Consider the following 14341-nt stretch of genomic DNA (forward strand, 5'->3'; position numbering starts at 1 on the left):
GTTACCAGAAAGCCAGCCAGTCCCTTTAAGACCAGAACTTTCTGGGCACAGCCTGCTAGCAGAGTAGGGGTTAAAAGCTGAGCCTGGCTGGCTAGTCAGGTGACTGGAAGGGGGCAGGCCGGAACTATAAAAACCCAGGGCTTAGCAGCAGTTAGAGGCAGTGGCCAAAGGGGAAGGAGGTTGTGCATGAGAGCTCCACAGTGAGGCTCAGCTCCTAGTCCAGCTGCTGTGAGAAGGGAACTCCTGATGACTCTCAGAGAAGCGGCGGCAGTGCCACAGAGAGGAGCGTCACAGACAGCGGGGAAGCAGAAGCACCAAGCCACGAAGAAATGTAAGCTGGCATGCTGCCTTCTTTAATTTCTGGGTTTTTTGTGGTTATAACCCATGGATTTACTGCTTACATATATTTGTTGATTGATACTGGTGGTTTGTGGATGAGGCTATAGGGGAGGAGGAGCCTCATTAGCGCCTTGGGTGCAGTCAGAAAAGGCCAAAGGGGCCTAGTGCACCACTAGTGCAGGTGTATGGGGCGAGCTGCTCAGAGCTGGGGGCAGGACTTAAGCTGGGCCCCAGTGGGGGAATGTTGGCTAGCAGCCTGAGTTAAAAGAAAGGGTGCCCTGGAACATGGGAGTTTAGGGCCCCTGCCCAGCCTTGAACTTACGGCCCAGTGGCTCCATGCCCAGTGGATCAGCCTCTGGGCCAGAGAGCCTGGGCTCCATATTGGAAGTAAAAGGAGGGCCACGAGCCCCAAGATTAAGGAGCTAGAGCCTTGGAGTTGAACCCTATCTGGTGGGTTTAAACTGGTAGGCCTAGCCAGAGAAAAATGGGGAACAAGGCCCGTGGTGGCTGAGAATCCCAACATAGAATTACAATAGGCAGTCTCCTGCTTGTAAGAACATCTAAATAATATTTACATCAAGACGTGGCAGGAGAGTGAAGGGGGGAAGGGACAAGAAGAATGAGGAAAAAGTGAAACTTTAAGGGACTTTGGGAAGGTACAAGACGAATGAGGAAAAAGTGAAACTTTAAGGGACTTCAGGGGTGCCCCTCATAGGCAAAACAAGAGAAAAATGCTGCTTGGGAGGGCAACCTGTTACAGGGACCTTATAAGATCATGTAGGCAAGTCCCAGCTCAGGGAGTGGGAATTGTGAGAGAGTGTTACTGGTTGATAAGCTGAGCTTCATTATTTCTATGCTTCTCTCAAGTCTAGACCCAGCCAGATGAGAATGGAGGTGGGGTTGGTGGGGGTGCCAGAGGGAGAAAGAGTCATCTTAATATTGGATTATAAAGTGAGCAAAACTTCAGGCCTCCTTGCTGTTGGCCAACACTTGCCAAGAAAGGTAGGGCTTAAATGCAGCACTTAAAGGGAGCAAAAAGCTGAGTCTGGACAGAAAGTTTGCATTGCAGCCCCATATCTGCAGCCACTTGTTGATTCTTGTAACAAGTCAGAAACAAAGCCCACCCCTTGGGAAAAGATCTGGGGTCCTCTGCCCAATTTGGACTGCTCCTGAGCTCTTCAGCAAAGTGGGGTTCCTTATTGCACTATATGTATGGGGTGGTGGCAGCAGAGGGTGTGTTGAAAGCACAGCTACTAGCTCTAACCGAGAATCAGCTTTTGCCTCTCTCACCTCATCACAAGGGTGTTGTAAGAGTAAATGAAAGATGGAGAGTGCTATGCGAGTGCTGAGTCTTATTAGACTTATGTATAGTGCCTTTCAGTGTACAAGCTTCCAAAGCAATCGACAGATGCAGACTTTGTCTCTCATGTGGAAAATGGGTGCCGAAGCCAAAAAGACGGTGTCCTACTAGACTGAAATAGCAAAAGGAAATATACTTAGCGGTAGTATAATTAATTTGAAGTTTAACTGAGACTACACTTAACACACAGATTACTGCAAAAAGCAATCTGTGGGTCGTTCGTAACCACCGATGACCAGAGGTTCTTGTGCACTCCCTGAAAGACATTGCCTTTTCTAGTCTAATAACATTCGGCCAGGAAATAGGTTCAGTCCTGGCTCAGAGAAAAGGGTATGCAAAATCAATTAGATGTGGGAGCTGCTGTCTCTGCTCTGCTAAGAGATGTAGGAATCTGAATTAGTGTGGCATGAAAGACTTCCTCTCCTGCATAACAGTTGTGGGAGGAGGAACGTGCCTGAAGGAGAAGGGAACTGGGCAGTCTGACTTATTCAGGGAGGCAGGAGCTTTCATCGGCTGCAGCCTGCTTAATCATCAGATGCTATGAGTTCACTTGCAGAGAGCAGGGAATGGAACTGTAAGGGTGCTCTTCTGGTAGCTTGGGTTGCCTTTTGCCAGCTTTTCCAGGAGGTAGCCCTGCTATCTGAGAGCTCTGGCTGCTTTACATAGTATTGGATTTTTAAACTGTACAATCATACCTCATTCTGTCAGATATATCAAATATTAGCATGCTAGGGCTCGAATATTTACCCATGGCTACTTGTCCAGGGTGTGAATAGCCATGACCAGTGCAAAAATCTGTGAATCTCTATGACGCTCGTAAGATGTAGCGCCAATATGTGTGGAGCACTGTGCAGCTGCATCTGGTCTTAATCACATTGACAAGGCCATCATAATTCAGTGACGCACACAGGTGCATTCAGATAGCACATCATTTCCTCAGGTTCTCTTTTTGAAGTTATTTGTCCATAAGAGAGATGACTAAATCCCTAGAGATGGCTATAAAATCAGTTTGGATCCATTTATCTTTGTCAAGTGCTTTTTTTCCTGCAACTGAATATATATACTTCTATTTACTCATGCTGACATCCATGGTGTCTCAGGGAAAATGCAAAGGAGATATTTTTATGACTCAGTACATGATACACTCTTGCACAAATGCCCCTGACTTTCATTACCTGGGTGTTTTGCTCCAAGGAGTCTGACTTTCATATGACATAAATGAGGTTCTGATCCTCTGTAGTCAATAAAAATGCCACGACATTTTGCACAAGAGCAGGGGTGTTAGCTCAGTGCCTTACTGCAATGCCAATACCAGTAACCTCAAAAGAGGGGAAAAAACAGGGCTCAGAATGAGGAGGAGAAATGAAGCAACGTGTAAAAACTCACAATCAGTACTGGGTAAAATGAGACCGTTACACAAAGCAAAGAGCATGGTTTTAAAACAACAAAGAAGAAAACAGAAAAATGCAAACGAAATTGTTAGGGATAAAAGATGGAACAAATCTAAATAAGCAGAAGAATAAGATATTTCAATGAGAGAAGCAGTATTTATTTGCTTTGGATGCATGCAAAACCATGGCACTTTTCACTAGGCTGAAATCATTCAAGTGTCTCTACTTAAAACAAGGTGCCTAAACACATGAAGGCCAGTTGGGGTTTTTCCCCTAGAGATGCTGATTGTGTTCCCATTTCTCATTGTTGTCCAACAACCAGCTGGGAACCTCAGAGAATGATGATCACTTTGTTCTTTAATATAAAAGTGATAGTGGCAGAGTTGTTTCCTACGTGTGGGGCTCCGTGCTGCAATGCTTACATCTGGGTTTTTTCAGTTTGCGGGCTTGAACACTCAGCGGTGAATATTGATAAAGAGCATTTCATTTAAATCACAAATGACAATGAGTGGCTTGCACTAAAAATGAATTGCTTTCCTGGTGTGTGTGCATTCCTGTCTGTGTGCATGTGCACATTTATATAAATTATATGCATTTTGCTTTAAAAAAAAAAAAATCCCGCATGCATCTGTGCATAGATGTAAAACTGCTTGTGTGTGGAGTTGCGGTTGCAGACGCTCTGCAGGGCTAGGGTCTAGAATGACCTGGCTATAGACTGGAGAAATGGCTCACAATCAACCAGACAAGCTACAACAAGGACAAGAACAAAGTCCTGCACTTGGTACAGAATAACTGCATACACAAATGCAGCCTGGGGAATGACTGGCTTGGTTGCAGTACTGCAGAGAAAGACCTCAGGGGTACAGTGGACCATAAGATGAATATGAGCCAGCAGTGTGCTCTTTACGCAACAAAAGCCAACAGCATTGTGGGTTGTATTAACAGGAGTGTCATTTGGAAATCAAGGGAAGTGACTCTTCCACACGATCGAGCACCGGAGAGGCCTCAACTGGAGTGCTGTGTCCAGTTTTGGACCCCTCACTCCAAGAAACATGTGGACAGTTTAGAAAGAGTCCAGTGCAGGGCAGCAACATTGATCAGGGGCCTCGGATGTAAGACTTATAAGAAACGGCTGAAAGAACTAGCATTATTTTGTCTGGAGAAGAGAAGGCAAAGGGGAGAGATTTGATAACACACTTCAAATACCTGAAGGGTGATTGTAGACAGGATAGAGATGGGCTTTTTTTCTGTGGCTGTAGGGGATAGGACTAGGAGCAATGGCCTCAAGCTGCAGCAGGGGAAATCTCGGCTGGGGATCAGAAGTAATTTTCTTCATTTAAGAGTGGTCAGGCATTGGAACAGGCTGCCTAGAGAAGTTGTGGACTCTCCATGCTTGGGCACATTCAGAAGCAGATTAGACACTTGCCTGGGATGGTTTAGTCAGGGATGAGACTGCCTTGAGCAGGGGGCTGGACTAGATGCCCTTGTGCGGTTCCTTCCAGCCCTACTTTCCTATGATCCTACATGTAGGTTACAGCTTCTGTTGCAAGGAAACTCCAGTTTCTCTGCTGCAGTTCTAATCTGGAGCACGCGCAATGCCCATGGAAATTTTCTGAAGACTGTTAGATGCTAAAATGGGGTGGGCAAAATGCAGCCTGCGAGGTGGATGCGGCCCGCCAGGCCATTCTATCCAGCCTGCAGGGCCCCTAAAATTTAGAAAATTAATACTTATCTGCCCCTGGCTGCCTATCATGTGGCCTTCAATGGCTTGCCAAAACTCAGTAAGCAGTCCTCTGCTTGAAATCATTGCCCGCCCTTGTCCTAAAATGTAGTAAGTCTTCACTGAGCATTTGCAAACTGATTTCTGCGCCCCCCCCCCCCCCCAAGCTTTTCCCTTGGATAAAATGGGTGAGTTTTTTCACAAGGAGAACAAGGACACCCTCCTAACAAGAGGCTCTTAGACAAAAAGTCAAGCCCTGTCTGCTCCACAACATAGTACAGCTTCTCATGGAAGGCCAGCAGGAGTTTTAACATTTATTCTCTAGATTTCTTCTCAGAAATGGCTGAGTTATTTTTGGTTGGATTTTTTTTTTTTAAACACAAGCAGCCAACCTGCATAAATAGTCTTAGCCCAAATGATTAGTTTGGAACATGGAAAAACAGAGACTTGAAATGGGAAGATTCAATGGAATCCATGAATGGATGATTTTCAGCAGCAGCAATCCCTTGCAGTTGAGGGTGGTGTGTTTTTATGATGGTCTTACCTGTGGGTCTGAAGTTGGCTGATGACAAGGCCTACCCGGGATTGACAGGCACTGTTGCAGCTTGTGCATGTATTTTCATGGGGCAGGCTCTAGGTTCTTCGTCCAGGGCCCCAACATGCTGTTTTTGCTGCTCCTGTTTTTCTGTCTCCTGTTGTTGTCATAAGATTTCAAAGTATTGAGATCCTTGCAGCACATTCTTCCACCATTTGGATGGTTTTCTCAGCCCTGAGGCACATAGCATAGAAAATGAGGGTTGGAAGGGACCTCAGGAGATCATCTAGTCCAACCCTTTGCTCAAGCAGGACCAGCCCTAACTAGATCACCCCAGCCAAGGTTTTATCTAGCTGGATCTTAAACCCCCGCAAGGATAGAGATTTCACCACCTCTCTGGGTAACCTGTTCCAGTACTTCACCACTAGTGAGAGGTTTTTCCTACTATCCAGCCTCAACTTCCTCTTTGCCCATAATATATGAGTACACATCTATGCCCATCAGTTGTTATATCTCTTGAAAAACATAACTGGTGAATAGCCATCTACCAACTGATCCTCAAAGGAAACTTGCACGACACTTCCCAGAGACGAGCCTATGAACTCCATTTCATCAACCTCCTGGATACTAAAAATCATAGACTGAATATTGGATTTATGACACATTATAACCTGCCTGACAACTGACTCCCCAGCCCAGCCGCTGGCTTCTTTACTTTTCATTCCATCCAGGAAGAGCACACACCGACTGCTGAAACTTCCTTAGCCTGACGAAGGGTTTTTGAACCCGAAAGCTTGCTTAATAACTATTCTCCAACCATTTGGGTTGGTCTAATAAAAGATATCAGATTCACCCAAGGAACCTTGTCTGCCTATCTACCAACTGGCACATTCATCAACTAGATGAATTCACATGAAAGTGTCCATTAGTGTGAAGGCTTGTCCTTTTTTTATTATATTATTCCTAATTGGGGAGTTCGTTTCATTAGCAGCACATTCACATGAACACTCCGAAGTCAGTAAAAAGGAACATCAGCTGCAGAAGAACTTCTAATAATGGCTGATGGGAAGCAGCATGAGCAAGGGATTAACATTTGACTTGACGGTCTGAAAGGTGAGGAGCAACTCCAGGGCAAAACTGTTTTTATGAAGGAAGAAAATTGAGTGGAATTTCACAATAGATGAGAATGAACATTTGAAAAATGACTTTTTGGATAGGCAAGAATAGTAAATTGAGATCATTTTCATATGGGGAAAACCATGTTTCAGGGTGAGAAGATTTTTATGCACTACAAATGAAACTATCAGGGAAAGGAGCTGCAGCCAACATTGGTTTTCAATTCTCCTGTTTTGATTACAGAATAGAAGGATGCTTGTAACAAGAAGAGATTAGGAGCTAAATTTTCTGGTTCTGCTCCTGGATCAGCTAATGCCTCACTGCAGCCTTGAGTAAGGTAGTGTTCCTCAGTTTACCCACTTGCAAAATGAATGTGTTACCTCTCTTATGGCAAGAATCTAGGTCCAGGGAACTGGGGATTATAAGAATTTGGTTTTTGTTTCTAGCTCTGGCACTGATCTGCTGTATTATTTTGGATACATTATTTAATCTTTCTGCCCATTACCCAAGCTGTAAAATGGGAAAAATATTTGCATTGCTCTATGAAGTGCTATGACATCTGCAGCTTAAGAGCAGTGTCTAAGAGCAAAGTATTAAGATCATAAAGCACACTGAATACTTCTGGTGAAAGGTGCTGCATAAATGTTAGCAATTACAATGAACGTCTTCAAACAAATCATGGGAGGGCACTTGGGGGGGAAAAACCACTGTTCCTACACAGTATTTAGAGGGATTACCTTTTATTGCCTGCCTGGATTCTCTTCTGAAGGCGGTGTTTTCAGAAGTAATACCTTGGATTTGAAAATCATTACTTTGTTTGGTGCCAGTGTTCCTTTTCTCCAGCTTCTCTTCCATCCCACCCCAGTTTTTTGAGCCACTGATTGAAGGAGTAGGCATCTGTTCCTCTCCCATAGGAGATGTACTAATAGTTTAATTAAATCTTTCACTGTCTAGATGCTTCCATGCTGTGTGCTTCTGTCTCTTGGACTTTCATGATGGCAGCAGAAATAGAACAGTTCCAAGAGCATGGGCAGAGCCTGCCTGAAAAGTTACAGCAACTTATAGCACAAAGGTAACTAGCTTTCCTATGTGACTAAATATGCGTTAAAGGAAAATCTTTAGCTCTTGGCAATCTAGAGGCTATGAAAAATTAGTAAGTTATTATTCCATCCAGTAGAGGACAGTGGCACTTGGGTGAACTAACCAGCAAACTATAAAGTGCAAACAGTGAGCCCAACACTGGGGGGGGAAAAAAATGAAAAATGGAGTTTGATGCAAAGGGAGTTTTCCATCTAAATAAACTGATGAGACTATTGAGCAAGAAAATGAGAGCACTGTTGTAGAAGCCTTTTTTTTTTTTTTTTTTTTAATCTGTTTTTCAGCATGTTCATTGGGACAGCTTAAAAATGTGGGGCTTCTCCTAGATGGAGATGCGTGCTAGGGAGGCAGATATAAAGTAGACAATGTGATGGATTGAGGCAGTAAGATGAGTAGAAAAGATGCAGGGAGATTGAGGGAAGTGAACTGCCAGAGGTTCAGAGTAGGCTGAGCCACACAAACTTTTAAGGGTGGAGATGGAATGCTTAAACTTGCTGTCTTGCTCTTTGCTACCAACATAAATGGAGTAAGGATAGAGGAGGTTTAGAGTAAGTTGTGGTGCAAAAAACTGCGGTTCAGAAAATTTGTAATATGGGAACACCTTATTGTTAGTTTGTTTGTGTGTGTTTTTCAGTGCTTGATGAATACAGTTATCTCCTCTCCTGGCTATCATACAATGCAGCCTGGATTCAAACAGCTGCGATTTTTGGAGAGCAAAATTTTAAACAGTCTTATTTGTGTTTCCATTGTCCAGTCAGCAAGAAGTGCGGAGCCTGAGATAAATTGTTTCCAGGCAGTGCCATGATAAATGAAGAAAGGATTAGCAACATTATCATTGTTTCCAGAACTTCTGGATATGGAAATAAACCTCATCCACCAAAATTCATGTGTGCAATAGATTTAGTTCTTACTCTGTTGTATTCCAGTTTTGTGCAAGTTTTGCTTAAGGCAAAACATGAGCTTCTTGAATCAATCGGCCAGAACTTCTCATCTTTAGATAACACAAGTCACTGCTAAGTCACTAAGTGGCAGAAATTGGTCTGCAGACAATTAACTGCAAGTGAAATCATTACAGAAATGGTCAGCACTGCTCTTGAGGTAGAACAGATTTGCATGAAATATGACATAGAAGAAAGGTCCCTTGCTGAGGGGGGCTTTGACTGGCATTGATGTAAAAGATAGTGAGGACCCAAGGGCTATAGCTGACAGGTCTGAGTTCTTGCATTAGCAGAATGGCTGTTTCTTTCTGGTTGATGAACTATGTCTTCATCACCCAGGAAGCAAGAACTAAGCTGCAGTGAAAACAGCTTAAAACCTAGGGGGCTCCCACTCCTGTTCTGGCTTTATCTTGCTACAGCACAATTTCACAAATTATCTGCAGCTTTTATTGGCACACACCAATCTCCAGGAGCACATCAGAGAAGCCAGTCTCAGAGTGGGCCATGAAGGTTGTACTGCCATCTGTACCCTACTTACAAAGCCGAGTGCAGCTACAGATAAAAATTACTGTAGTCTGGAAATGCAAGTGATGAACAAAGGTGAAAGGGCACTGAGGGGAAAATTGTCTTGGCTTGTAGCTGCTTTGGGGAGACATGACTTCAGCTTGCAGGACTGGCAGGAACTTTTTAAACAGCACAAAATTTACTTAAAAAATATAGGGTTACTCTTTCAGTGAAGTTGTGTCTAATTCATGCCTTTGCAATTCAATAACCATCACTGCAGTTACAGCAGAGAAATCAAATTGGCCCTTTTGCTGTTTTTTAAAACGCTATTATTTGTCAGTCCTTTTTTTTTAAACTGCTAAGTGCTTTTTAAATGCTACAATTTTAGCAGGTGCCTCAAGAAGCTGCTTACATGAGATAAATTTACCTGTAGTCCGGAGTTTTTGTAGTATCTCTCCCATCCCCAAATAGATCTGGACAGTGGCACATCCTTCTGCAAAGTAGCCAGTTTCACTTGCATAGTGAACTTTAAAGGTAATTGGTCTAACTTTTATATTTAGCTTAGGCTGTATCTCTTTCTGCTTAAGACCATTAACTTTGTGCCCAAAATCTCATCAACCATCTCTCTCAACTATCTAGTTTATTTCAGGAAAAAGATATCAAAAAAACAAATCCAATTTCCTGCATGTTCCCTGAACCAGCACAATTGCAACATGACTACAACCAGAGGATACAGGCAGATGGACTGTAAGGTAAAAAGGGTGGTAGGGAGTTGCCATGCATCAGCTCTTCTGTGATGACTTCATATGTCTTCTGCTATGCTGCAGTAAGTGAAAGCTGAGCTGCCCCAGGATAAGCTGTCTTTGTCTTCCCCTTAACTCTGTATAGTGGGTTCATTTGCCCATATCCTGAGAAATGAAGCCTCTAAACACTTGTAAGAAAGGTAATTTTATAGAGAAAATCTTTGTGGATAGCAGTACCTAAGGGAGTCCTTCAAATAGCCAGATTCTGGATTCAGAGTAAATGGACAGCTGCTGGTAACACGCACGGCTTGGATAGTTTAACTGCATTAATCGTGTGCTTGGGAGCAGTGACACAAGGGAGCAACATTTTGTGCGCCATGCTGCCCCCATTGATTAGATGCTGGGAATCCGGAGAGCATCGTAGAGATGACATGACTGCTTGGAAACAAAAACAAACAAACAAAAAAACCCCTCATTTCTTTTTTTAAGTTACTGTCTCTAAAAGGTGCTTGTTGCTCATCTCCTCCATAACCTAGAATAAGACCTGAGGAATGAAGCATTGATTTTTGCTGCCTCAATCTCTCTTTAGTTTGCTTTGCTGCTAAAAGAAAGCGTGGCTTACATGGGGAAACTATTAGGCTCTGCCTGTAAGCCAGTGCCTTCATCTCTGACACAGCTACCGAGTTACGTGCTTTATCCTGCACTGTTTAACTTTTACCCTACTCATGAACTTCTATTTTAATTTTCTCTGTAGGCTCCTCTTCCACTTTATATATTTTCATTACTGTTGATTTTATGCATGTCTTCAGGCTGCCTTGCTCCTACTATTTTTGTTACCCTGGTCCAATTGTCTGATTTATTACCTAATCTATTTGTGCTGCGGTGAACCACTGGTCCCCTCTTATCCTTAGTTTGTAATCTAATTGTCTTTTGTCCTTTTTTTTTTTTTTCTTTTTTTTTTCAGCTTGTTTACTCTAAGGGCCATGATCATCAAACCATATTTTTTAATAACTTAAATTATTTTTCACCCTGTTGTTTGTAATAGTCTCAGCAATTTGGGATAGCTGAGTAATGGCTTAAATTTACTACTTCAGTGAAGCCCAGTGCACCAGGTGAATGCAGGCAAAGCAATGTACTTCCAGTGCGACACAAATTTAACTGCATGTCCTATTGAAATGCTGGCACGCAACTCGTATGTGGTCTCTCCCAGTCCACCTATGAACTGATTTACTTTCTCCTGGCCTTGGGAATCAGAGGGTACTTCCAAACCTTTGTTGCCTTCCTGCCCAGCTGCAGGCAGTTTTGCTTGGTTGGAAGTGGTTGGCGCTTGGCTTGGTTTCTTGCTTACTTGAAACATCTTACATTTTAATTCCTCTTCTGGCTCTTTTTTCATCTCCCTCATCTCTGCCCAGGGAAATCCAGGGCATTCAAACCTCCTTTGGAGTCAAGGTTGCCAACCTTCCAGGATTGCCTTGGAGTCTCCAGAAATTAGATCTCAATCTCCAGTACACTGCTGAGAGTTGCTTGGGAGATAAACAATAAGGGATCCATTAAAATAAATAATAAATACTGTATAAATCAGATTCAACAGTACAGTGGGTTTTTTAAAAAATGTAATAGAGATGTGCATTTGCCTCCCTGACAATCTCCGCATCGTAATTCATAACTGATATACGCAAGCACACAGGCATGTTGGCGTTGCGGAATTGGTTCAAACAGAGTTGGCAACCCTAACTGGACGCAGTCGGCCAGTGCAGAGATTCGAATACAGTTCTCCTCTGCATCTTCCCCAGTGGCAGGGCAGTTGGGGAAGCAGAACAACACTCTTCCTGTGGCCCTGCAATTAAGAACGGAGGAGACAGTCCCACAAGGTAACTACTCACCTGGACAAGGGATAAGAGATTGATGTCATATATCTTGACTTCAAAAAAAGCCTTCGATCTGGTGTCCCATGATCACCTCTTAGTAAAGCTGGCTAACTGCAGCCTTGGCCACACTACGATCTGCTGGCTGGGAAATTGGCTCCGTGGTCAGACCCGGAGGGTAGTAATTGGTGGAAGTCAATCGTCATGGTGTCCTGTGACCAGTGGGGTCCCCCAAGGCTCTGTCCTTGGACCCATACTGTTCAACATCTTCATTAATGATGTGAACATTGGAGTCAGAAGCGGACTGGCCAAGTTTGCCAATGACACCAAACTTTGGGGCAAAGCATCCGCACCTGAGGACAGGAGGGCGATCCAGGCTGACCTGGACAGGCTCAGCAAGTGGGCGGACGAGAAGTTCTCCACCTTGGGAGGAAAAACCTGCAGCATCCTTATAGGCTCAAATCCCAGGACGTCATTCTCCCGTTGTACTCGGCCTTGGTGAGGCCGCAGCTGGAGTACTGTGACCAGTTTTGGGCCCCACAATTCAAAAAGGATATGGAGAAGCTTGAGAGAGTCCAGAGGAGAGCCACAGGCATGATCAGAGGTCAGGAAAACAGACCTTTATGATGAGAGGCTGAGAGCTATGGGACTCTTTAGCCTGGAAAAGCGCAGGCTCGGGGGTGATCTGGTGGCCACCTATAAGCTTATCAGGGGTGTTCACCAGGATCTGGGGGAACGTTTGTTCACCAGAGTGCCCCAAGGGATGATGAGGTCAAACTGTTACAAACTCCTGCAAGACTGTTTCAGGCTGGACATAAGGAAGAACTTCTTTACTGTCCGAGCCCCCAAGGTCTGGAACAGCCTGCCACCGGAGGTGGTTCAAGCACCTATATTGAACACCTTCAAGAATAAATTGGATGCTTATCTTGCTGGGATCCTATGACCCCAGCTGACTTCCCGCCCCTTGGGCAGCAGGCTGGACTTGATCTTCCGAGGTCCCTTCCAGCCCTAATGTCTATGAAAGGGTTACCAAAGGCATGAGTATAGCAGTTTATTAAATTAGCTTTTTAGGGAGTCAGTGAATGTCTGCTGGTAAAGAAAAGTACATAAGACAAATGGGTCTTGGGGAAGAATATCCACCACAATGGCTGTTCATCAGGTGGAAGACCAGCGAATGCAATCTATGTTATGTACTCATTAGTTCAAATATTGCTACATCTGGGAAGAACTCCTCTAGCAGATGAGAGCAGGGCCAATTGCTGTTGCCAGGCAACAGGACGAAATCGCCACCGGAGTCTAAAGCAAAGTCTGAATAACTTGGGTAAGTTGGAAAAAGTTTTTTCCTTTTGCAAGCAAGCAGGTGTTAAACTGACCAAATACAACGTGAAGGAGTGCCGGACTTGTTAGAAATTGCACTTTCCTCACAGAGCATTGGTTCAATGCTGACTTTCAGGAAAGAGCGCCATTCATGGTATTGCTAGCCCCAGGTCCCTCGGCGCTTGGATTCCCTGGCAAACCTTGCGTACCAGGCTCTGCTTAGCTTCTCAGAGGCAACTGGTTCAAGAGTGGGAGGGTTGCCAGGCCATTTTAGGATTTCTTTTGGCTCGTGCAAAAAGGCTCTTGTCTCCTGGCACTGTTAATCCATTTAAAGATAAATGCTGCTTCGTGCATGTGTCATAAATTTCTACACACTTGAGATCACACTCTAGTGCCTCATTATTCACTTCAATGATTTTGTAGGCAGGTGAGCAAAGCAATAACTGTGCCAAAACTTGATACATCACTGCAGAAGCGTCACAGGCCTAACTCTCAGTTAGCCCATCCTCTGCATAATACTTAAGTTTCATAGTTGTTAGTTAATGGAAGTCTTTTGATTCCTCCCATTTCCTTTGAATAACTGACTCATCTTAGCTTTACAGTCACCAAGATGTGGAACACGGGTTTGCAGGTTACACAGTAAGACCTACATTTGGGGAACCCAAGTCTGATGTTGCAGTTGTCTGTTACTGTCATTAGTCTTTCATAAGGGAAGAGTTTAATTCCCTTTGAAATACTGGTCTTCCTTATTAATTATGTGGCAACTAGCCAATGACTGTCACCCAGTACTGTCTTCCAAAAGCAATTGTAACAGAATGGATATTATTCATAAAATGGAGAGTCCTGTTCCAGAGGTTTTGGTCAAATTAAATACATGATCGTTTAAACTGGATGAACTCTAAGCAGTTTGTGCCAAAGAATGTGCTGCTGCTGCTGCTGCTTGTTAATTTATTGCTGCTGGCACAGATTCAAATGTTACTGAGCAAAAGCCCAGATACATCATCCTTTGTCTCTGGGTAATTAAAAACACATTAGCGGCTCTTCGCTTGTCCTGATTCATTGTTATGATGCTTGGAGCAGATTCGGGAGCAAACAGCACTTGTGTATGGAACGGTTTGAAGCCTTCAGTTGTCTTGCTCTAGACTGGGGCTGAGCAGTTTCTCTACAGTGATGGCCGAGAGCCAGACATCAGCTGTCCCATACATGTTTGAGTCTTTGCACTTCTCAGCCCAAGCACTTTCCTGCGCCTGCTTCTGAATCGGAATAAAATGCAGATCTTGTGTGTGTCTTTTTTTTTTTTGCTATTGGAACAGGGTGGGTGGACGTATATCTTTATGGGGGCGCGGGTGGGGAATGGCAACCTTTTGCTCTGCCTTCAGTCTCACAGAGAGTGATAGGGTCAGGCCCAGCCCAGA

General features: G+C 44.0%; 1 long non-coding RNA gene across 2 annotated transcripts; it reads left to right on the forward strand.

Annotated features, from left to right (window-relative positions):
* Positions 1–240: 240 nt before the first annotated feature.
* LOC102371252 lies at positions 241–9747 on the forward strand. 2 transcript variants are annotated; one of them, XR_325176.1, is made up of 4 exons: positions 241–331; positions 6705–6798; positions 7416–7533; positions 9641–9747. It is a non-coding gene; the product is annotated as an uncharacterized LOC102371252 (long non-coding RNA). The 2 variants fall into 2 exon arrangements; XR_001358928.1 differs by lacking the exon at positions 9641–9747 and adding an exon at positions 8314–8344.
* The last annotated feature ends 4594 nt before the right edge of the window (positions 9748–14341 follow it).

The sequence above is a fragment of the Alligator sinensis genome, unplaced genomic scaffold, assembly GCF_000455745.1.
Source record: "Alligator sinensis unplaced genomic scaffold, ASM45574v1 scaffold804_1, whole genome shotgun sequence".
NCBI classification, from domain to species: Eukaryota; Metazoa; Chordata; order Crocodylia; family Alligatoridae; genus Alligator; species Alligator sinensis.